The sequence below is a fragment of the Dermacentor andersoni genome, chromosome 5 (assembly GCF_023375885.2).
Source record: "Dermacentor andersoni chromosome 5, qqDerAnde1_hic_scaffold, whole genome shotgun sequence".
Taxonomy (NCBI): Eukaryota; Metazoa; Arthropoda; class Arachnida; order Ixodida; family Ixodidae; genus Dermacentor; species Dermacentor andersoni.
In genome coordinates, this window is record NC_092818.1 from 69968165 (window position 1) to 69993762 (window position 25598).

At 45.2% G+C, this 25598-nt stretch overlaps 1 long non-coding RNA gene across 1 annotated transcript in view; it reads left to right on the forward strand.

The window, feature by feature from the left end:
• Positions 1-18442, forward strand: part of LOC140218351 (uncharacterized) — a 178717-nt gene extending 160275 nt beyond the window's left edge. The window contains exons 2-3 of the long non-coding RNA XR_011894627.1: positions 10311-10366; positions 17991-18442. This is a non-coding gene — a long non-coding RNA (uncharacterized lncRNA). The remainder of the gene's footprint in view (positions 1-10310; positions 10367-17990) is intronic.
• Positions 18443-25598: the final 7156 nt, after the last annotated feature.

Sequence of the window (25598 nt, forward strand, 5' to 3'; positions counted from 1 at the left end):
TAGGAAGACACCGACGAAAACTATTTACAAGTATATTTACAAGGCAATACGCCGCATTTGGCCAAGAGGCAACAGCCCGCGCTAGCTTCCAATCGTCGTCGTCGTCTTCTTTCTGCTCGGCTCTTCGTCATTGGAAATACTATCCCGTAGCAATATATATAAAAGATGAGTCAGAGTAGTTAATATGGCTGACCACCAACAACGCGCAGCAGCCAGTGTCTCGCGATCTTCTTCTTCCTCCCTTCATTCTTCCGTAACAATATTATTATTAGGAGTAATAGTAGTGCAGTGGTAGCAGCAGTAGTAGTAGTACTACTACTTGAAGTAGTATCTAAGTACGCAAGCAATATATCTTAATTCGTGAGCATTAATAAACAAACCTCTGCAATGCCGACGCCGACGTTAACGGCAGAATGCGCCTTTACTGTGCACATAATTGCTATTGCAATAAAATGGCCTACGGCACAAAGACGAAAAACACGTCGGATTGATATATTTCTCAGGGAGGTTTCTGTAAACAAATAAACTTAATGACTTTGAAAAAAATATTAGGTATTACGTGCAATGCCCCTAAAAACTGAGCGGGCTGTGCGAAATAGTAAACAGGGTGGATACTGTCACGCAACAAAGCTGCTATACCAATCATGTTCATTGGCTGTAGAGCGGAGGTCGTCTATAAAATCCAGCTCGATTGTGAAGGGGCAATGTTGATCGCCTGCGCGAGAATGCCGCTTCAATAAAAGGAAACCTGTACGATCATCTGGCTGCCTACAGTGTAACACGTGTGGTTGCACCTCGATCTTTGAAGAAGTGCAAAAGAATTAGAAGATATAGTGAACAGCATGCGCGGGAAATCTTTGATGCATTTGCATATTCACAAGTGGTGACGCACGGGTCAGTTCAGCGTCCCGCAGGCTAGCAACAAAATAACTGGATTATATCCGTGGCTAATGCTTATCCATCTTTTTCTTTCGTCACCTAAAATGATGTCTTTATATGCTGCTTCTGCAAATAAAACATTCGGTTGCTAGTCAGCGCTCTGTCCTGTCTCGCGCTGTCTTTCTTTTATTCCAATGATGAACCAGCCAGCCCCTTTATACACACTGCTAATATTAGGTAAATTTCAATCTAGGTGGGTATCGAAACCGGGCCTCCGGAATGCGAGACGAGCACGCTTCCCCGACGCCAGGCTGGTTCAACTGTTCTGGCTGACTAACGGTGTGCTTAGTGCGTGCGTTGATGAGCGCGTTCATGGATGAAATGAGCAAGTTCATGACGTTCCGAGGACTACAAACGGTATGATGTTTTCGCATTCCCGCACGTAAGTAGTATTAAGTATCTATGCCGAATTTTGTTTCATGCATTAGGGTTGCAAGAGAGATGTGTGTTCATGTGAGAAACGCAAATTTTTTACAGCGTGCTAGAAGTCGATTGAGCCAGAGCAGCTGAAGACTCCTGTAATTTCCCATTAGGAGCGTGCTAAGCTTAATTTACTTGTACTTTTCCCAACCAATCACCATTACGACACGAGCGATTTGGAAAGCACAGAGGGTTCTAACATTTTCTTGATTGAATAATATGATTTAGTAAAGCAATGAAGGGGGCTAGTTGGTGAACGTTCATGGTTATATTGCGCTCAGTTTTACAAACACGATATTAAGGAAGGACAGGACGTGGACGGACGTAGCGCAAACTACCAACTGTTTAATACTGTTAAAGAACGCGCTTATATACAAGGAGATATGGTGCGGTGGGGGGGGGGGGGGTACACATAAAAAGATATGACAAGGTGACGACATGTGATCATAGTTCGGGTCAGGCATACATCGTTCACATGCCATGGCGAACGGGTGCATGTGATCGATGTATGCCTGACCCGAACTATGATCACATGTCGTCACCTTGTCATATCTTTTTATATGTACCCCACCCCACCCCCGCACCATATCTCCTTGTATATAAGCGCGTTCCTTAACAGTATTAAACAGTTGGTAGTTTGCGCTACGTCCGTCCACGTCCTGTCCTTCCGGAATATCGTGTTTGTAAAGCTGAGCGCAATATAACCTTGAATAATATGAGGTACTCAAGAGAAACCGAAAGGGCCACAAAAAGCTTCAGGCTAATGCACTCGTTGGCTTAAGTATATTATCCAGCGTATTGCTTCTCACACCTTTGCACAATATGAGCATCCTGTTTGAAGAATTTTAGACTGGCTGAAGGTTATACGTGACTGCATTTAAGAAGCACGCGATTTTTAATCATTTGCTACCAAAGGACTGCCATTCCGACGTCGGCACGGGGTAGGATGCGTCCTGTTTACTAACGTTCAAGTCACCAAGTGAAAGTATTTGAGCGAGCTTACAGCTTCCGACACAACACATACGGAGTATGACATCTTTTGCTTTCCCTCTTCACCATTACTTTCATGATGTAAGGAACCATTCCAGCATCCTGCGCGAGTCAATTAGGGCTTTCGCAAAAAACAATGTTTTAGAAACATTAGGAAAGGAGGTGGTGGAGTTCGTTCATACCCTTTGCCCTCTGGCCAAGTTTCTGCGTTGTGCTTGCCCTTGCGGTTGTTTGCTCTCATTCGTCAATTTACGGTGTTGGCAGAGCATGGACGCCTCCGCATTTCCCTTTTATTTTTGCTCACTCACCTATGAACACGCCTACATTGTGCATGGCTGCATGTAATAGCTGAGAAAAGCTACATGAGAAGAAAGCTCCATCAGGAAACGACCTGGGGGGCCGCTGTGCAGCAACTAGATGGAAATATGGGGCTTAACTTAGCTGTTTTCCTTTCTGTAGAGATTATTTAACGTTTCCAGGTTGAACTTTCAACTATCCAGTTGGGCTTGCGTTAATGTAAACAGTCTCGTTCCCTCTTTCTTCTACATCTTGGAAGTTTTGCCCTGAAAGTGTTCGACTTTGGGTGGGAGGAGAGGGAATAGTAAGCGAACTGAATCCGTAAATGCTTGGCCTCCATTGAGTCATGAATCTACCAAAAATGGAAATGAGGTACTACCGGAGCACACTAAGTGTTATATTTTCATCTACGGGCGACTATGCCTTCTTTCGACTCTCTGTTCGGCGTTGCTCCTTCATTGTCCTTCGCTCAGAAATCGTGGCCTAGTGCCGTTTTATGTAGAAGTTATCTTCCTTAGATTCCACTAATTTCTAAAAAGAATGCCGCTGAACGAATCTCGTGGTGGCTGTCGATCGTAATACGTTTATCGTTGAATCCATATGGCAGCACAACGTATTGCCACGGTCAAAACGAGTTTTGGATGAGGCGTGTACTGTAGTGGAGACTCCTGTATCGCGCTGCCCTAAGAACAGTCAACGCCATCGAGCGGTCCCGCTGCGAAGCCTGGACGTGGTCTTCTATATGCATGGCCTGGCCTTGCGCGTGAAGGCAGACAAACGCTTCATGTGGCAACCGGTTTCCCCTCTCGCGTTTATTTACGGAGACGCTGTGCCAACTAGTAGAACTGCCGATAAGTCTGTGAGTGGCCTCCGAGACGAGAAGCGTCGCGGGCGGGTTACTGCGAAGGCCGAGAATTGTTCCCTCGCTTGGCTGCATACTCAGTGGCACGCACTCAGTCACCCAAGCTGGCGAGATATTTAATGAAAAGCGGCACATGCCCAGTGCATACGTGGCGCAGTTTGCGAAAGCGTCGGGATGCTGTCCTTGAGGAACCCTTGTGGCGGGGATTTCTTTCCACTCAACATCGGAGAAACTTAAGGCACATTTCTTCTTAAGCTGCCGCAAGAGGGGGCTACAAAACCCCTCACCTGGATGGGACGTCGAAACAGACACACCGCGAAGCGATGTCAAGTCTATTGTTCCTGGTAGAGTGACTGTGGTAACATCGATGTCCACAGGCAAGGCATGATGAGGCGTCTCCAGGTAGTGTGTTTTATGCGATGCAGAGTGGCTACTTTCTCAAGGACATTCTGTAGAACCGTTGCGGAGTTTACTTTTGAGTGAAGAATGCGAGACGGCCCGCCGTAGGCAGGCGTCAAAGGTGCCTTGAGGGCATCGCGCCGGAGAATGCCGTGAGTGCAGTACGGTTCGTAATATCGATGAATTATTCGAATAAATGCATCCTGCAACACGATCGATCTTCACCATGTCCACCTTCCATTTAATTGGCTAAATTGATTGAACTTGTTCGATTAATCGTTTTCAAGATATTGACAGGAGTGGTGCGAAGTTTTGAAATTGTGATGGAATGGCGGCGCACGAGCAGTGACTGTGCATCTGTAGTAGAGCGACTGTCGACTGTTTTTCCGAGACCCGAGTGATGCCAAAACGAGTGCTCCCCCTGTCTTCCCGCCACCGTACACGCCACGACAATAGCCGAAGCCGCACGCTCGAAATTCCCTCGCAAATCAAGGCGTACTATGGCAACCCAGTCGTTGATCGTCATGCCACTCCCAGTCCACGAAAGATGTTGCACAGCATGCGTGCCAGTTTGAAGAATGTATTTTAAAGAGAAATGGGGTTCATGTCAATTCCAGTAACTCAGTAACGTCCCCTCATATATTCTCGCATGCTGGTTGTGTGGCCCTTCAAAGAAGGCTTTGGTTTTATCCAAACATCCTAGCCAGTTGACATTCCTTCGCTCAGTAGAAATGAGCATGTGGTTTGATATCCTAAAGAAGCAATTTATTTTATACTGAGCATATTGCAATTTCTTCCACATTTTGTATGGACTTTACGTTTCACTTTTCCTATTTTTGTTATTTCTTGTTAACCGCACTGTGAAGGATTCACTAGCGCCATGAACCTTACATAATTCTGCACTAAGACTATTTTATGACATATGCTTCTTCACAAGCCTCTAGTGCCAACTATATTTAGTCTTTATGTGTTAACAATTATTCTTTATAAATGTTTATACACTTGTGTCTTAAACATGGTTGTACTTCTCAAACGTTGAAACAGGGTGCTACAAAAGTAGATGATTGTGCTTCAACATTTAGCGGTGCACGGCGAAACTTGCAATTAACCATTTGTCTGATGAAAAAGCCCTGCATCAAAACTGATTAACGAATGAAAGGCTAAAGGGGTTAATGATTAATGGTTAATTGAATAAAAAAATAATCGACCATCGTTAAGTGGCAGATGTCAGGTCAGGAAGCACGGAGGTATTGCGAGGAGGAAACATCGTAAAACCTTCCCGCAGTCATGCACGTAACGAATGTAGTGTTGTGGCACTGGCATCTTTGGTATAAAAGAAGCTAGTAGGAAGCTACAAGGGAGCGCCCAAAACGAGGCCATCCGCTGAGCAGCCTTGTTCATGGCGATAGACCCCTCGCTGACACAGCAGTACCATAGGCAAACGGCCAACCCAGTGTCTGCGGTCGATGCTTGCCGTAAGGGCAGTCTACAGCTGGCGATATAGCCGCTCGACCATGCCGTTGGCGCAGGGGCGCTAAGTGGTCGTTCGGCAGTGAGTTCTGCCTGGAAGCTGATCGAGGGGCGTAAATAGGGCGGATTTAAACTGTCGCGTGCGATCTGTCGTGACAGTCTCGGGACAAATGAAGTGCGAGAACCAGGCGGACATGAAGGCTCGGGCAATAGAATCGCCAGTAATATCATGAATTTGTGTGGTCTCAGGCCAACGCGTCAAGTGGTCCATCCATGAGTGTTAGCAGATAGCTGAAATTGCGTAACAAAGGAAGTTGTCCAACTACGTGGATGTGCACGTAGTAAAGGCTGAATCGAAGACTTTGTGTGACATTTCACTTTGGCGTGTTGGCAGGACATACGATTACGAGTCCACTTACGTGTGTTGGTGTTTGTGAGGGAGCTGGTGCGCTCCACACAAAATACAATGTTGCGGTGCTGGAAGTTGTGGCCCTGTAAGAAGCTTGAGTTCATTTAAAACGCCTTCGTTACACTCTCGTAATCTTAAGATTCCACTTCACTGAGGCTAAGCAAGACATAACAGACCGTTCAGTCAGGGCAGGTAGGACCAATCTACACGGCTGCTTTGCACTACGTGGAAAGATGCAAACAAATGTCAACCTCATTAAACTGCATTGAAAAGTCAGCGTCACAAGGCAACCGGTATGCCTTAAGCACTTCATCAAATTACGCTATTCAATCTTGCGTTGGCATGGCGGCGATCGCTTCCATCCGACACCGAAGGCGGCCTTCTCGAGTGCTTGGGCTTCACTCTCTGTAGAGCAATGTTCTCGCAACTGTTTCAGTCGAATCCACAGTGTTAGGCTGCGCTGAATATTCGCATATTCTTGCAATGTGAACGTAGCGTCTAGAACTGTGACCACTTGCCTCTTCTGAATCTGCATTTCGAGGCACTGCGCCTTCCACCGCAATGAAAGCATGGTTTGCTGTCAGTTGCTTCATCCAACGTAGATTCCGGTTCTTTACGACTGGGTTATTTGCCAAGACATTTAATTCGCTTGACGACGCAGGCTAACTAGTCTACCTTCCGACGTAACAAGGTGGGGCGAAATATTACGTCAGCCGGGTCACATTGCTTTCCTAAACAAGACAGTTGCTTCAAGGTACTGAACAATTCAGGCTGTTTTACTGACTGATTCGCACTGTTTTACGGGGACGAAAGTAATTTCCCCAGGCACTAATTCGCAGTTACGAAAGAATCTCGCGCAAACCTTCCACCGCGGCATTGACTGGTCCAACATGATGTGACAAAACCCGACATACTGTTTGGGAACAACTTTTAGAAACTCCTTAAGGGTTGTTCAAAGATTCTTGCAGATTGTCAACGCGTACTGGAAATCAGGGACTTCATGGACGTCCAGGGACGAGTTAGGACTTCTCTCTTTGCCTGAAAATGCGGCCTCCACTACGGTCCTGAAATCAACATTTTGCATTGGCTTTAAAAAACTGTCATTGTTGAATTCCGTTTCAAAGTCGTACGTCCTCTCATTCGTCATGCGTCGAAGTCATGCATCTCAAAGCAGACCCTCGTTGCTTGGAACGTGATGTTTCGAACCATGAGCTTCGGCTTTCATTTCTTATCATTGCCGGCATGGCTAGCCCCTTTTCCACGTGCAGTTCACTTCTTCTGATTTATGTACCGCAGAGAAAGTGTTGCCTACAAAGCTAAAAAGACTGAAGGGAAAATAAAGTTCCACCATGTTCTAGGAAAAGCACAGAGCAAAACATAAGGAATGCTATCAGATAAACGTTGCCATGGGATTGATGTCAGCCCCGGAAAATGAGGCACGTTCATTTCTCATGGCAAGCAAAGCAGAAATGAGCATTTGGAATAAACGTACGCGAACCGCAAGCCATGACATGATTCCCAAATCCGTAAAGAAAACACACAGTTGCGGCAACCTTGGGCCCTGGTCCGCATTGCCGGTGGTACCGTACACGCGCCATTGCGAGAGGTAATCTGGCTGAAATTTTGGAGCGCGATCTGTTCTTAACGACATGGCTTGAGTGCCCATCAGTAATGAGGATTCTTTGTTGTTCGCTGACCGAGCTCCCCGCACAAGGTTATACAGCGGCGCTAAAGGAGTTCAATCCGCGGTGAAGCGAGTTGGCAGCGCAGACGCCGTAATAGCGCCCACTTTACATATGGACAGTGGCATTGCACAAGCTGTAACTATATATGGACGTCGCGGAGCACAATTCTCTCCCAATTGGTACTGTTGATGGCTTTAGCGGACTCCTCACGATCGCAGATGAGTATAATGCTTTATGGCACTCTTGAATAGCTCAAAGCCACTGGTCGTGGCATTTCGCTAAGATCGTTGTTACGCCATGACCCACATTCCACTCTTCAGATTTGAAGAAATATGAAATGACAAGACAACGTTTCCTGGCTTTCCCCCAACCTAAGGAGGCAGCAGCAAGTATGAAATACACTAAACCGTGGCGGAAGCTTTCTTTTGTCGTAATTTGCTCAGACGCTTAAAGAAAGCTGCCGAAAACCACTTGTTCTTTACTGCCACTGAAAACATGCAGCAATGGTGATTTTCGCCGTCCTTTACGGTGCTTTCTGAAAGTGTCAAAATTTTGCTCACCATAGAACATGTAGCCACTGTTCACATCGGCACGCCCCCTGAAACCTTGAGCTGTCAATATCGCCCTTCTCAAGGTGTGTTTTGCACCAAGTTGTTTTATATGGGAACGCGTCAGTTCCTGTTTTTTAATTTGGTTGCATGACAGTCTACAAAATGTGGCCCTAAACCTCGCTTGCCACAAATTAAACGTTCGGTTTCTCGCGAGTCTCACTAACCGTGGGCGCAGTGAGAAGTGCTGCCTGAGTCCATAGCCATGTAGCACGAAATGCGTGAGGCATTGTTTGCGCCTCATAGATGCATAATGCACGGTAATTCCGGCGATAAACGGCATATGATGGGCATCCAGCCACGGACGCTCTACCAGATTTATTAGTTGCGCGTGCCCAAATTGCAGGCAGTAAACAATGATGATCCACCGAGGAATTCACGTGTCACACAGAACGTGTAAATGCGCAGCCAGAACAACGCACGAACCTGCCGCAACACTGCGCTTGACCGCAAGCTACAATCTGGCCTTTTGGTGAGTCATTCAGGGTAAATTTCCTATTGGTGATCTCTTCTGGTATCAGGGAATCATAGAATCGTCAGAAGAATCCTATACAATTCTTCTGACGCTCCCAATTTTCTTTTCTGCCTCCAGAGATCCACTATATCAACCACCGAAAGCTCGTGTAGTATGTGCAGCCTCCTTGTTATCCCGCCAAAGCACACTCATTGTAATCTGTGCTTGCCCTTGTTTTCGCGCAACTTTGGCTGCAGTGAATTGTTTCAGGTGGCCTTGTCTGCTGGTAATGCATCTATCAGTCCGTGGTACAAATAGACTTGTCAGGGAAAGCAGTACATTATTCAGTTAGGCATCCGATTTCATCCGAATGCCCTTGCATTCCATAGTTATCGGTTTTTAATGGCCACTATACCACTACCTTTGAGCATATTCACGGGCAAACCACTAATAAATTTAAATGGCGCACGTCTCTCGTTTTTTTTTTTGTTCGAATGAGCTCTCGTAAAATATTGCCTTACATAAAGCACACCTTCTGACAGTAAGTATAGTTTTAAAGCCTCAAGCGTTTTCCGTTAATAGGCCTAGGCGTGTTCTCGAGAGAAAAAAACTTATTACCAATAAATGTATGCCTACATCGGCGTATAATTGCTCAGTGTAGTTCTGTTAAATATTCTTCTTAAAAAGAAACAAGCGATAGCGCCGGAATACCGCTTGCTCCCTTTTCGAGATGGTAAATTATGTTCTCGGCTTTGCGTGCCAAAACCACGACTGATTATGAGGCTCGCCGTGGTGGGGCAGTCCGGCTTAATTTTGTCCACCTGTGGTTCTTTAACGTGTCCAGTAAAAGAGAATAGCGCAAACCAGGACGACCACAAGAAGAGAGGCAAGACACACAGAGGACACACATAGAGACAAGCGCTTCTGTGTGTGTCCCTCTCTTTTTGTGGTCGTCCTGGTTTGCGCTATTCTCTTCTACTGAACATGTACCAACTCGCCCCTACAGAAGCTTTGCAGAAATTCTTTAACGTGCACCCAATGCGCGATACAGGGGCGTTTCTGCATGTCGCCTCCATCGAAATGAGACCGCCGTGGCCGGGATTCGATCCCGGTACTTTGTGCTTAGCAACGAAACGCCTTAACCACTAACCAGCCACGGCCGGTAGCACGCGCTATACATAAAGGCTATTCTCCGCTCTCAATCAGCAAAAAGCGAACACCCAGCATTGTACGTCCATGCGAGTAACGTATCGGGTACGGTAGAACTTGGCACCGCGCTGAAACACCGCAAGCCCAGGTTGCAAGCTAGGGGCACGTGGCGAGCGCCCGGGCGGTGCGCCGGCCACTAACGCTTCATTAGACGCAAGCATTACACTTGAACGCTGGCGGAGAACTCATCCAACCATGTGCGCTAATGGTTTTCATTTACCCATTAGGAGTTGTTGTGCGGGGGCAGTCTCGTATCGGATTGCAGAAACAAGCAGCCCGCGCGTGTGAGACCGCAAGCCGTGCCGAATTATGGCGCGCGGTTGTTCGCGCCGCCCTTTCGCCGTACCCATCTTTTACATTCTTCGTGTACCTTCGCTTGAGCTACTACTTTCTTTCCTTTTTTGCATTAGCACACACTGCGTAGGCACGCACTCGCTGGGACCGCGCCGGCACTGGTAACAATAGGCTCTGCTATTCAGCGCCGTGGCGAGGAGACAGCTGTCGCATGTTACACTGCTATGTTGTTGTGGTATAACCAAGCTCACGTCTTGTCGCGCTCCTATTACAGGTGTACGGACACAGTGGACCAAAATGGTTTAGTGAACGCGGGTTCCACGACAAATGGTAATTTCTCTTCTTTTAAAGCACATTCCTTCTGATATCATGGAGCACTGTGTCAGTAAAGAGGATCTGTAAGAAATTTAAGAAGTTGTGGCCGACTAACATTAACGCAAACGAGTTACGCTCAGATGCGTTTCTGTCCTCCTCCCCGTAATTACTTTAGCGTGCGCATGATCCGGTACACTTTGTGTATCAGCAGGTCGAACTTATTGTAAGTTCAGGCTGCTTACACAGCGCTGATACAATTTGTCCTGTTTTGAATAGCCTCGCAGATGAGGTTTACGAAATTGTCATATTGTTTAGAGAACATACTACGTACTTAGAGAACTGTAAATTTCATGCTCCAGCTCTGTTGTCAATGATTTTTGAAGCAGCAAATGACCGCTAAAATAAAACAACTGCTCAGTACAGTTTCTTCGTTTACAAACAGGCTGCCGAAGTAAAACTGCGTTTTATCTCCTGCGGACGATTGCCATAGCACATCACTTTCAGAAAATGAATTATAATTCATCACAAATGAGACGAAGAAAGGGGAAGAACGAATCACAAATATGGCAATTAATCATTACAGACGGCAACATTTGCAACACCCAACTTGCGCATTTTTAAGCGCTGTGGATAGCTCAGTAGGAAGCAAAGTCTGCCAAGGCCTCTAACCAGGAGCGGCCAGAAGCGAGCGTTCGCTGGCAAGCATTCGTGTGCTCTGACCTTACCTTTAGCATGGTTCGAGGGTAGTTGAGTATCCGAACGAGTCAAAATCAGTGACATCCAACGGTTACGACACAGATAAGTAGGGCGGCAAGAGTTCTCCTACGCGGGTGGGTGCGGTCGATCGTGAGCCGACAGTCAGCCTCTTCTGGAAGAAAGTTATTCTTATCAAAATTCGAAAGCAAATTTTTCATTACTTCAGCATGTTTATTATTCTGAATCAATAATTATACGCAATAATGTTAGAAAGAGGCGCACTGATCCAAACACCCTTCTTGATTGATGTCAGCTATTGCCCAATGGCAGCCGTGTATTGTAATCTGTTATATTACGAAATAAAGCGACAAGAGTGAGGAGCAGGCTTCTGTTCAACAGTGAGCGTTTGAGAAAAGGGTGACTTCGCGCTCTACCTACGGGCTCCACGCGCCGCGCCTGGCTGTATAGTGTACCTCGGATGTTCCCAGCAGCGTTTTCTGGTTTTCCATCAAGCCTGAGGGGTGGTTCAAGATCCGTTTAGCTGAGGAATTGTAAGAGAGGTTTGAAGCTCAATATGCAAAAGAGAAAGATAATGTTCAATAACCTGGCTAGGGAACAAGAATTCGTGATCGCCATTCAGCCCCGAGAGTCTGTGCACGAGTACGTTTATTTTGGTTACTTACCCTGACCACGAGAAGGAACTTTCGAGCAGAATAAAAATGGGTAGGAGTGCATACGGCAGGCATCACCGAATGCTGATGGGTAGCTTACCACAGTCGTTGAAAATAAAATCGCACATTCATCGCATTCTGCCGGTCCTAACATATGAGGTAACAACTTGGCAGTTAACAAAGGAGCTCGAGAACAAGTTACGGATCGCGAAAAGAGCGATGGAACGAAAAATGTTCGGCGTAACTCTAAGAGACAGGAAAGGGAGAGATGTGGATCAGAGAGGAAACTGAGATGGCTGATATTCTCGTTGACATTAAGAGAAAAGTGGACCTTGGCAGGTCATGTGTACAGGACAGATAACCGGGGCACCAATAGATCTACAGTATGGATGTCAAGGGAAGAAAAGCACGGTCGAGGATGGCAGAAAATTAGGTGCAGGAATAAAATCAGGAAATTTACAGGTGCATTTGCACCTTTTTTTTTTCACTAAGAAGTTCGGCTAAAGTTAGTTAGGACACCCTATGTATTGCGCTCTTCTGACAAAGAAACCTTAACTTGCCGCGGTTGTTTAGTGGCTATGGTGTTGTGCTGCGAAGTACGAGGTCGTGGGGTCGAATCCCGTCCACGGCGGCGGCCGCATTTCGATGGGAGCGAAATGAGAAAACACCCGTCTACTTATATTTAGGTGCACGTGAAAGAACCACAGGTGGTCCAAATTTCCAGAGTCCCCCACTGTGGCGTGCCTCATAATCATGTCGTGGTTTTGGCACGTAAAACCCAACAATTTAATTAAACAAGTACACCTTAGTTGTGAGTCGGCGCTTTACCTCTGCCTTCCTTTGGCTGGTTTCCTATCGTCTCGCTCTGTTTCAAAATTCAGAGTGTGTCGTACCAACTGGCTCAATCATCCATTTTAGCAGTGACTAAACATTTCTATATTTCATTTGAAATTACGTATAAGTTTGCCTATGCTTTCATTGGCTTCTGTTTCATGTGGTTAGAAATTTACTTGGATTACGACAAACAAATAATTACTTTTTTTCCATTACCACCGCAAGATGTCGGTGCCTGGATGAGGTTTGAGCTTGTCTTCACTTTCCCTAATAAAGAAAAAAAAAAGATTATGGTTGATTCCTCTTTTATGGAGATCGGTGCAACACGAAAGTGAAACGTGCCTTCACAGCAGCCGTTGCGTGTTTGCTTGACTCGCGGCGTCCGATTGGTGAGGAGCGTCCTGTTTTGCGAGGGCCATCCTGCTGCCGAGTCGCTTTAGCGAAGGCACGATCATCGTGGCCCTGCTTCGTATAGCATCATGGGCAGACAGCTCAGTTGCGAAGTGCTCAGTTTCAGGATTGCGAGAGGAAGAGCTTGCAGCGTGCGCCGCGAAGGCGCAATGACGTTCTGATTCACGCCGGCGTGTCTCTCTCCGGACCAAAGCGAGGTTAGCCCCGTCGACGTCGTTGGCTTTCTGCGCCGCTTAGCGCACCAGCTTTCTTAGCTGGTGCCATCGCAAGCAAAGGAGTAGGCGGCGTGTAAGCACTGATGATGCATGGCCAAGCGGCACTCGACTCCTTCTGCTTTTGTGCTGGCAGCAGCAGCTTAGAAACCAACGATGCAAATGCCACGTAGCTGGACGGAACCAAGGTAATGTGGCTTGCGGTCTCTTGGAGATACTCAGACTATTTTTTTGCATACCGCCTAATTGCCTAATTAGTCTGAATTAATTATTCACATTTTCAGATAATATAATTGGAAGAAAAGTGTCAATGAGAAAATTGTGGAGGAACATGAAAAACTCCCCGATACAGCTTTGCTGTTGCTAAATACGTGCTGAAAAAACGTGATTTATTGCAATAGCGTTAAGGGTCCCATGTCGCAGAAATCCCGGTTTCCGCGTCAGGCGGCGGGCGTAGCGTGAGCGAAAAATCGTTCCGAGCCACGCATAATAAACCACGCTGGCCCTCGGCGTGGCGCAGTGGCGTTACAGAAATAAGTGAATTTATCAGTGTAAAATGCGTGAGAAAAATCGTAAAGTACCACTTACAGACAACCTACAGGCATGGTGGCGTCGGATTGCAATTTGAATATACGAGAAAACATAATTCTGTTACGCGGAAACACAAATCTTTTTTCCATCGTTTCAGCCATACCCAGAGCGGCGCGCCGCGCTCGGTACCTTAGCTACACCATTCACATTGAGCTCGCCTGCGCGCATCCGCGCCAGAAGGAGCGCGGAGCCGAAGGTTGAGAAAAAGGAAAGAACCTTAGAGCTCGTCTTCATGCATAGCGTTCACCGCCAACGTTTCCAGGCAAACATTACGGTTACATAACCTAGCGTTGCCGCGAAGAGTAAGAAGCAGTCAGGGATCATTTAATGATTTCGCGTTCCACTTATAAAGGCGAAGCTTAAGCGTCCTCCACGTTTATTGCGAGCGCAAAAGGAGCCTGCGAACACACGCTAACTGCCTCGAGCGGCCGGTCGCGTGGCAGTCTTGCGTTTATTGAGCACAGTATCTGGAGTTTTACATGTTGCTCTGCAATTTTCACATGTGCACTTTTCGTCTAATTGTAATAGTTGAGAAGATGATTAGTTCATTAAAAGTAATTGCATAATTACGCGAAATGCAAGGAATATTCTGACTATCGCTAAGTGATTGCAAGCCCCATTGCCTTCATTTTGTCGAACTCGGTGGCATCTTTAATATGGGTGCGTGATCGTAGGGACAATATATATATATATATATATATATATATATCTCAGGTCAAGAGGAATTCTTCAGGCTACCTTCCAAACGTGAGGAACTTGAGCGGGGCTACAAGGTAAACAGAAGTATTTAATTTCAACAGTTTCAACCGGTGGACCGATCTTCATCACGGGTTACAAGAAAATGGCAGTTCGACGCTGATAGTGAAGACACCAGACTGGGTGCCCGGTCGTTCTCAGATACATCAAACCGAGAGGGACAGTTGTGACAGTGATTGACTTTCCCTCGGCGCTTTGGCAGATTTACACCTGCCTTATTGGCAACGATGCATTATTGGCAACGATGCATTATTGGCAACGATGCAACGATTTTTTCTGGTGCACTCCTTTCACGGGGGAGGAGAAGGAGGAACTGTAGTCGCTCGTCGTTCACATCCAATGTTGAATTAAATAAAAATATATTGGATTCGTTATTCCGAATTTGCGATGATTGCGACACCCCCTTGATGTCCACACAATGCGTTGCTCGTTCCGTGCAACAATCGGAAGTACTTGAGTTATGTTCATTCAGTTCCGGCTTCGCGCTGTTGGCTAGTCGCTCATAGCACTTCCGGCCGACGAGCGACGAATTCTAGATTTGCATAACTGAGCGATCGCGCGACAAGACCGAGCGATCTGTTCATGCGACAGCCCGATCCGTCGCTCGAAGCCGTCGCTCGTCGCTGTCGCGCACAAAATCGCGCTCATGGGGTTTAGCCTTAAGGCATGTGTGGTTGCTGAGGGCCCAGAAGACCTACGCATGTGTAGCGCGGGTTCATTTGCCCGGACCCCACTGTTATACATTTGAAATTAGCTGCTTGTCTCTCAGCATGCTCTAGTGCTATATTTACGCTACTACACTAACATGGGTCACTGTGTAGTCCATGATCAAATTGCCGCCGGGCGAGTAATGCGGTTCAGCACTGATCGTTGATCTAATTTTGATCACTGGGTAGATTCCACTGTATGTGGTGCTCATCAACGAAGGTCTTTGACTTCAACGTGAGTCACGCGGTATGTGCCTCTGTGTGTTTTCCGTTCATACTTTTTGAGGGAAACTTGGGTCGCAGGGTATTTGCTACGACGTGTGGTCTGCTCAACAATAAAGTTACTTGATACCAACTTTGGTTACTAGGCACGCGTGGCTCTTCATTTACCATATTTCACGCCAGTTTGTGTCACTGAGATTGTGCCACTGTGTATGAGCCGCTCTTGAAAGGACCTATTTGCCGCTAACTGGGGTCACTGGGGGTGTCTCACTGTGTATTTGCAGCTTTTCATAATGATCAGTATATAAAACGTGTCCTCAACCGTTACCAAAGCCACTGAAGGTAATCTTTTTTTTTTTTATGCAAATTTAGGGGCAAAAGCCACCATCTGCTTACGAGCCACGCTATAATGGGGGACTCCGGAATGATTTGGAACACATTGGGTTGTTTAACGTGCACCCCGAAATATAAGTATGTGAGCGTGTCTTAATTTAGCCCCCAGAGCAATGACACCGCTCCTAGCAGGATCGAAACCGCTCCCTCGAGCTCAGCAGCACATCGTCACAGCCACGGGGCTATTGCGGCGGGTACTTAACGTAACCTAAAATTTCTCTAGCACAAAATGCAGGAGAAGCTGGAAACATGGCGTGCAGCGCCCCCTAACCTTCAAAATTCGCACTACTCCGCAGGCCATCTCTTTCCCATTCTCATCGAGAGGGGACTCTGTTGCTCGGTCGGGGCGGCCGCGTTGCCATCGCGTTAGGCGGGGACCGCCGGTTATTCCAAGGTTAAGTAAAAGAAATGGTTATGTAATCGAATTCCGGGAGAGAAGGAGAAGAGAGCTTGCTCTTCGTTCCTAGTGAAATATATTTGGGCGCCAAGGACGAGGAAAGACCATAAATCATGGCTGCCCGCTTGGCGGTGTTCGTTTATGTACTTCCGCTTTAAAAAAAATGAAACACGTTGGAACGGTGGCACCGAAAGCGTAGCAGAGGTTTGAATTATGTGCATACCTAAGCACTGGCAAACATTTGGCTCTAACGCATGTACCTCATGTGTAAGTAATAGAGTTACGGGGACCACAGCGCGCGCCAGCGTATAGAACTAAGTGAATTAACGACGCGTGAGCAAGGCGTTTATTGTAGATAGCCTAAGAACATTACAAGTTCTATGCAGGTGGGCTTCTTGAAAGACCCTCACTCTGTTAGTGGGTTTAATCAACCGAGAGCTTTTCAGCGGTCTCCACCACTTGTGCGAGTGGATGCAATTTTGAGAGATTAGGTAATGATCGCCAGCTGTGAAAGATGGGCTCAAGTTTAGTAGATTATTATTAGTGTTTTCTCATTTTGTTCCTTTTCTTTCTCGTCTCTTTTTTATTATTATTTGCCTGCTCCTTGACCACAGCGTGCTGTCCAAAAAATTTCATGAGAAGTTTCACGCTGCACCAATGACTACATATATTTTTTTTCAAGCTTATGAATACAAGAAACCGTTGGTAGGAGGTAGTTTACATTTAACGCAAGATTTTATTAGCCAATATTGCACTTACGGCCCTATTGATGCCCGATAGGCTACAAGAAAACCCGAGAAATGCCGTATCCAAAATCGACGGGAGGGCTGTAGAACCCGTGAATCCCTCGGCGAAAGATACCTATCACTAAGAGCGGGGATTACACATACACCTACTAGCATGTGCAAGCTAAATGAGCAACTTAAAGATAAAGATTATTTGAAGCGGGACAAAGAAACGCTGCCTTTAAATTGTTTTCTCAGTTTTCACATTTATCCCGTTTAATTGTTGCTAACTGGCAGAAGCCAAGTAAAACTCCAATGTTGATGGAATACCTGATAAAATAAACTAGCCGAAGGTTGTGATTGCCTGCTCATTCTGTTTAGGGAAGGAAAATTAGGCAACGATAAAGTAAGTATGGATCATTACCTTCCGCATTTCAAGAACGTCTAACACGCTTCTGTAAACAAAAGAAAGCAAGTGAATTATGTGAACCTCATGTGGTTCACTGCTACCGTAACGAAAGGAAGCCGTTGACGGAGAAAAAAAAATACAGGTGCCAGGTTTAGCCAAAGTATAAGCGACAGCCGGTCAAACATATATGAAATAGGGATATTGATACCTTGTCGTTCTTAGATAGGGAGAAAATTTGTCGAGGATAATTTACTGCGGTATTTCCAAGTAACAAACGGCCTAGGCCACTTTTATTCCTGAGATGGATTGTTCCGAGAGACACATAAAATAATAATCTCTTTCTTAACGCTTATGCATACGCTTACACGCACTAAATCGAATCGTTTCGAAGGCGACAGCTAATTCAAGAGCCGACTGTAACGCATACCAAGAGAAGACGTGCCTAAGCTGATTTTTTTTTCTTGCAGTGTGGCCGTCACTGGTCATCTTTAAGTTGTTTTACATGTGTTCAATAACAGGTTGTGTTGATCAAGAAATTTTTTGTTACGTTTATGCACGCCTCAATGTACAGTATGCCATTGACTAACTTGCTTGAACATTTTTTTTTTTTTGCAGTGTTGCCTACACTGGTGATGAATGACTTGTGTTCAAGTACTTTAGGCCTGCATGAAAAACACCAGTTCAACTTCTGAAGTCTTTCATTCACCCTCATGCCATTCAACAGGGCTTTTGGACATGTCTGTTATGTTTAAACTTGATATTGCAACTTAATAACGTGCAAAATTAAACTCCTCCTAGACTATGCCTTCTTCGTTCAATAAAGACGTTATCGCAGGGGGAATAATAAACAGCGCTGGTATTTCTTGGCTGCCTTTGAATGTTTTGGAGATTACTAGAAATGTGAGCACTAATGCATAAATGCTGTGGCTCGTCCTCCGCGAATGTTTCTCAGAGAAGCATTTTCCCACTGCCATAGTTATTCTCTGACTTATTTAAAAAAAAGGGGCAGTCGCTCTGCGTAACGGTCAAATTCACCAATAAATGCTGTGCTCAGCTTCTCCATTTTGCATGAGAGAATTTCTGCTGGCTGTGGCGCGTAAATGTTTTTTTTTTTTTCAGAAGGTCTCTGCCACTGCACCAGCGAAAGCCTTCAAACCGAAATACGGGTCATTCATTTCTCATCTAGAATCCGTAGGACGGATGCAGAAAGAACGAATGCTGAGGAACGCCAAAGCTGGGTGAGCTGACGTAAATCCAGCCTCTCAGACAGCGCGAATGGGGACAAGGATGATGCGCAGAGAAGCGAAAGGAAAAGCGCTTAACCTCTCCAGTCATTATTTTTCGTCCTTGCTCTCGGTCGTTCCTTTCTACAAGCCAACGGCTATACCAACATGTCTCGGAAATTAGGCACATATTTATATACGTCACAGTGAACTCTAAATGTGGCTTTCTCTCCGCTTATGCGAAGGTCACTGTAGCATACGCGCAAAAGACGACGACATACGAGACCTACGGGTCTTAAAGAAGTCTTGTAAATGTATTCATAAGAAAGTCTCACTGTTATGTGCTAACCGGATATGATTGAACCTGGAACAGCAAGTGAATTATTTTACGGCTTTATAGAATGTTGCTTGAACTTGTAGCTTTTTACCTTAGTGAGATAACTGAAGCACAAACCGTTCCACAATTACTATTATACCTCAGTATTTATTAGTGGCATGTGAATTGTGATATCTAAAAGCGAATCGAATACGTATCAAATAGCGCTTACATCAAATCAAATAAGAATAAGAATGCAATTCCTTGCGCTCAATTAATAATATTAACTTATTTTAAAAGTGCCTGGTTTATCCAAAATATTACTTGAAACGTTCAGAAATATTAACCAACAAGAAAGTAAGACTAGAACACATTGCGCTGAGGTAAGCTCCTATGCATCAGTGATGGTAGAGCATACAATGTGGTGTTTTCTCCCTGTGAACTAACATAAGTTCTGGTGTAGGAGTGAATATAGTATTCAAAATACTATGCTGTCACCATCTAAACTCATCAAAGCAAGGTAATAAACTAAGCAAAACGTTAGGAAAAATGGCAGCTTCTTAAGCGAAGCGGGGACGTTAGTACTGCCGAAATCATAGTCTACAGAAAGTGGCGCGATATATTGAGATATATAACCAAGCCCCTAAATATAATTATAATGCTAAAGGATTGGTGGCTGGTGAGTATCAGGGCCTTTAAGCAGCATTGACTCGAGACCACTACTAAACCAATAGTGGTTTAAAAGTTTGCACGAGGCGCTAGATTCTGGTAGTCTAATAAAGAAAAGGAGCAAGAAAAACATATTGGAGCTTTAGTTTCCATATTTCTTTCCAGTACGAGCTCGTCAGTAGTGAATATTACAAAACTATGTTGTACATATTCGGAATTTCGAGTATTAACCGTTCACACTCAATGCTGAATTAAATAAAAGTATATTGGATTCGTTATTCCGAATTTGCGATAATTCCGACACCCCCTTGATGTCCACACAATGCGTTGCTTGTAGGTTACGGGAAGTAAGGCACTAATCTTTCGTTCCATAGGTTTCTATGATATTTCGAATTATAAGTATACGCAACCAAACTTGGCAGCCTCTACTGTAGTTGACCGGCTACGTAATGCGAAACTTTCAGGACAACGATTTTTAGTCAACGATTCTATGAACATTAAATCTGTAGTGGATGGTTACGTAGAGATTATATGCTGCATCGTTTATATTTTTGAGCAAAAAGAACATGTGGAATCGCAAAATATAAAACTGAAAGTAAACTAAAACCCAATAGCATACATACCCAGTCGCCTCGATGACACATACCTAGTTGCACCTGAGCTATGTAATTTAAGGCTTCACTGTCATTGGAATCCGCCCGCGGAAACGGCTGGATAGGATGTACTGTCACCGAAATTGGTCCCCTTATACGGCGTCACACAACCCCGGCTCGCCCCCTCCCCCGCCACCGCAAAAAACAACAACAAAGAATGAAACAGCTGCTGCACTCGGTGAAAAATGCGGCGCAATAAAAAAAAAAACAGCACTTTCACAAAACTGTACAATGCGAGACGTCACTGAGTAACTCATGCTATAGAGGAAGTTACGATGTAAACTTGACAAATTACTGCGCACCTTTACTTGGAGCTCCAGTTTACAAGGTTGACAGTTCCGTCTTTATTTTTTAAGCGCACAGAAATTGAAAATGCCCACCTTTAATAATGGTAGCGAGGTTAAGAGCGTGCCCACCGAACAATAAATCGTTTCATTAGTTACAGGAAGCGGTATATTTATGCTTGTTTATCCATACATCTGCAAGTGCAGGACCGTCAGTAATTAATTAAAGCACGGCAATTCGCGAGACCTTCCTAATGAGATGAAGAACCAGACTGAAAAAGAAAGCGTCTGCGCAGCAACGGAGGCGCTCGTGTTCCTAATTAAACATCATAAGTATTCCGCAGCCTAGGATAGTGTTTGTTTTTTTCTTGCATAACTGTAGGCAAACGGAAGTTTGTAGCCTATCTTGTGAGCTCGTTAAGAAGTTCCACACAGGAATAACTTTATGAAATTAGGAGCACTTGTGCAATTCGGCTTCGGCGTCTCGAGCAGGAACACGCGTACTCTGGGATCACGAGTGGCGATGCAGTTTAACCCGCTAACCTAAAGCTCTGCCTAAAACTCTGACCTTAGCGACGGCTGTTACCATTCCCGAGTTAATGACGTCCTACTTTGCGCGTTTATATTTCTAGACGTTTTTAGCAGTCCTCGGTTCTTAGAAGCATGCTAGTGCACACCAGTGTATTTGAATGGAGATGACTGCAATGGGTCAACCCGTTACTGCAACGATGCCATCATCCTCTTGAGCCTTCGCGCGGAGACGCACTAAGCGCAAATACATGTAACGGATAATTACACGCTTCCAGCTTTCTCGCATCTACATTGGCCATCGCACAGTTTCTCCACACGCGTTGAGCACAGAACTTTAACTTAGCGATGGACAACTGGCTGCGCAGAAGAAAGCCAATGCAAAATGCGATGACTGCACGATGTGATTGGCATTCTTCTCAATACCCCCCCCCCCCCCCCCCTTGTCATACCGTGCTCGTGACAAAATTATGCCCCCCCCCCGTATGTGACTTAAAAAAAACTGACAAATGGTAATATACAGACAGGTACGTTGATCTAGTTGTGCGGAGTTGCCGAACTGGGAGCTTGAAATTAAGGTAGGTCGCAGTTGTGTGACCCAATATAATGCTGTCTGAAGGCGCTGCGTAAATGTGGCACAGCAATCTCAGCACACGTGCTCGTCCTTAATTTACGTTGACCTGCCCCTAATATTTGGGTAGCGTAGGCGTAACGAAATGAACATGGACGCACTGCAATCGCCAAGCACATGCGCACCGGATATGAAAAAAGCTATGACATATGCCAATGCATAAGACTAGTCTCCAAGGAAATCCAAAGCGCAAGCAACATTGTTTTAAGCACAATCACTTCCCCCAGCCCTGTGTAAAGCGTTTGTAGGAATGAATAGAAAGGACATAGCTAAAATAAATTCAAAGTCTATGTTTGAGCAGCCAGGTAAATGTGGTAGGACAGTAGCCTGGAAAATTGAAAACTGTAAAAGCCAGGCTCTCCGACAAATCTGCACTAATATCTATTAGTAGAAATTAAATTTTAGAGCGCCTACGTAGATAATTGCTTACGGCGTAAAGGCTGGGCGAACCTATAGCGTTCAAGAGCAATAACAAGACTACTGCGCTTGTCCGCAAATTCTTATATCACAACATTTCAGGCATACCCTCCAACTTTCAATTTTCACTGAGGGGACGTCTCATCATCTTCAGATTGTGGATACCGCCAACGTAGAGTAAGCACTACCGGACCAGGGCATTTTGGTAACTGTGGATGCCTCTGTAATATAAATGAATATAACTATCACTGGAGGAGCTAAAGCAGTCTCGAAATCGCTTAATTGTGGACAGGGCAGGCAAGAGACTTGAAAAAAAAAAGATATTTTTTTTTAATTTGCAACACCAAACCTTACAACAATCAGTTACTCATTTACGCCGGCATTATATTGGGAGAATAGTTACCTATGCTTTAAGGTAGTGACCAGCAGTGCGTTCCCTTTTATAACAATTGAATGCCAAGTGTAGCTGTGCTCGAGAAAAAAATACGTGCGAGAACAGCGGCAAGTGTTTTGTTTCCGCATTTAGAGGAAATTTAACGCTTTTTCTTTGCTAACAACTAACAACCGATTTCACAGCCAATATCCAGATGCTGCCTGAATCACGTTGACTATATTATTTAATCGTGCGCTCCTTCCGTGAAATTTCGCTTAGGAAAAGCTTTTCTTGTATGCAGTGTTCGAATTTCAAAATTGGCCGGATTACTTAGATTCATATTTCGGGCGAGTGATCTGTCCCAAAACGGAGCCAGTGAACTGTAATCTAAACGCTGCCAACCAAAGCAGTTGTTGCCCTCACGAGTACAAATACCATTGCAGAAACATCGTGTTCATGACGAGACATTACATATTTAAGCACTTGAACATTTCTCCGAATATGCGTTACCGAGGAACGATAATAATGGACCTTGCAGTATAGGAACAATTTCGAAAACGTAAACACAATACACCGCATATATCCAAGGAACGTTCGTGGGACATTTAATTTAGGACATGAATTACGCCTTCCAGTGGACATCCCCACAAATTCGAATGACAAAATACGGATGTCTGCGGGACCGGGCCGTCAAAGGATAACTAAAAGAAGGGTGTCTAATTGGCCGTGCTGCAGACGTCCCTCTCGGACATTTGGGTGTTCATCGAGTGTTCAAGTCTCTAGTTTTTTTTTTCTGTGATACGTCATGGGGACCTTCATCAAATGCAGCACTCGGATATTCTATATTTATGGGATATTCATGGAACGTTATCTGGCTGTTATGACTCATCATTATTTCAGGTGGTGGCTTCTGAATCTGTTCTTTACTGTTCATGATGCTGTAGGAGACCGCGGGCATTATCTCGAATCTGAAGGTAGCTTCCGACATAATGCAGCGACCATTCGCAGCACACGCGGTATACGCTGAACGCTACGCATTGCATCTGTATTGACAATGAATTCAGTGCATATCATGCAATGTATTACGCGTCCAAGGAAGAGCAGACACATCGCGTGCGAACTCAAGCTCACCTGCGCGGCCACATGCAAGTGCAATGGGCAGTTCCCTTCTTGAAGACTTTCTGTTGGGACAGGTGCAGTGTTGAACTAATTCAAGTTTTCAAGGTGAATCCTATCAAATACACGAAGTACGGTACATTTATGACGTGCAAACGTCATAGCTTTGTGCTATAATTTGAACATATCAGAAAGCATTTTTCTTCTTCTATAAAACTGAAAGACCCAACGCCTGGATGGCCGACTATTCGTACGGCTGATCAGAGAAAGGTCCAAGTTCGATGTGTTTGGACGTCCCTGGAAGCACGACGTAAACTTTTGATTAAATTCTGAGCCACAACCGTCTTTGAATCTGGCACACAGCTGCCTGACAGACAGGCCGCCTGCTGGCCGCCTACACGCTCGAAGAAAATATTTCGCATCGTGATTCCACATTCGGGTAGTGCTTGTGGTGACGTGTTTTTGTGATTTTGCTGACTGGCATGTGGCTAAGAGATCTACTGGACGTCTTAACTTCGATGTGTGAACGTGTGAATCGATTTACGACGTCGATGGGACTTGCCCGCTGAAAATCCATAGGTCACTACAAAGTACTCTGTTCTGAAGGGACAAGTGGCGCTACATATGTTATTGTACAGCAACATCGAATTGTTTCAGTGAGACAGACAGAAATGTAGCTCCCTCAGATGTCCGCTGTGGGATATCCTAGTAACGGTGTCCGTAGGATATCCATGGTATAAAATTTATCTGTTGTTCTTAAGCTTGAAGAAGGCGACGTCGCTAGTTTGTCCACAAAAGTATATATATTGAACTTGAATGACCTGACTATATCCGGACATAAATCGGATATCCCTTAACATCCGTTGTCGAACTTGGACATTGGGGCAATACGCGGTCATCGCTCGCATACTGGTGGCCGAACGGTAAGTTACACGCTATATTTGAAGAATTGCAAGACAGCTTCTGTGGCACAGTTACCAATAGTTGCACACCACGTAATGTTTCTAAACATAGGGAATACATATTAATGGAATGAACAATTCCTGATGGCTCAATCAAAAAGAGCATATTATAAATCACTAGGATCTCTTTCGTGCTACAATAATCATTCCTAAATGCGAGAATGCAACATAAAATTGCTCAACTGGCTTTAGCGGTTGCCTGACAAGACCAGTTTGGCGGTTGCCGTTTTCAAATGGCAAGGCCGATGTTTAATCTCCATTTTGAAGGAACAGATACCGCTTCATCAATTTCAGCGCCATCGGCCAGCACACACACAAGCGCAAGGTCTAGTTTACCAACCGCGGCTACGACATCGCTGCAACGCATGCAATTTGCTCTTGTATATTGTAACTCTGAAACACGATTTGGCGGGCAAACGGGAAGCCAGTCATGACCGCCACGCATACAAGTCCGGTTCCGCTTACTCCGCGTGCGCAGGCCATACATTCAGTCTGAGGCGCGACAGCGCCTTCTCGCGCGACGTAATCGCTGCTTGCAAAGAAGCCATCATTGCTGCTCAGCGCAGATTTGCATGGCCACTCGCGGTCACTTCGCCTCTCCATCACGCCAGTTATGTTTAATACAGTGGGGGCGGTAAGCTGTCTAGCAGGGGAATAACGAAACCACTTGAGTTGAATTGAAAAAAAAAGTATTCCAGATGATGTTGGGATCACGGACATGTGCACATAAACGCTCATAGAATGGGCTGCAGAAGATGAGGAATCGAAAACCCGTATACCCATCGGTCGTAATGCTTGATTTTATCTTTCTAAGTCTCCTCCTCCCATCTTGTATCACCTATTGTAAACGATAACCGTAGAAGGAAAGTCACATTCTATTTACATGTGTAATGAGCGCAGTTTCAGGACAGGCTATTTTCTATGTCGCGTTCTTCTAACCAGATGTGGAAACCATTGAGTGCAGTATCGCAGTAGTTATGAGAGCGTGAAACTGTATTTCCTGACCTGTAATGTGCGGCCAACTAGTAAAGGCTTCCACGTCCCTACAACA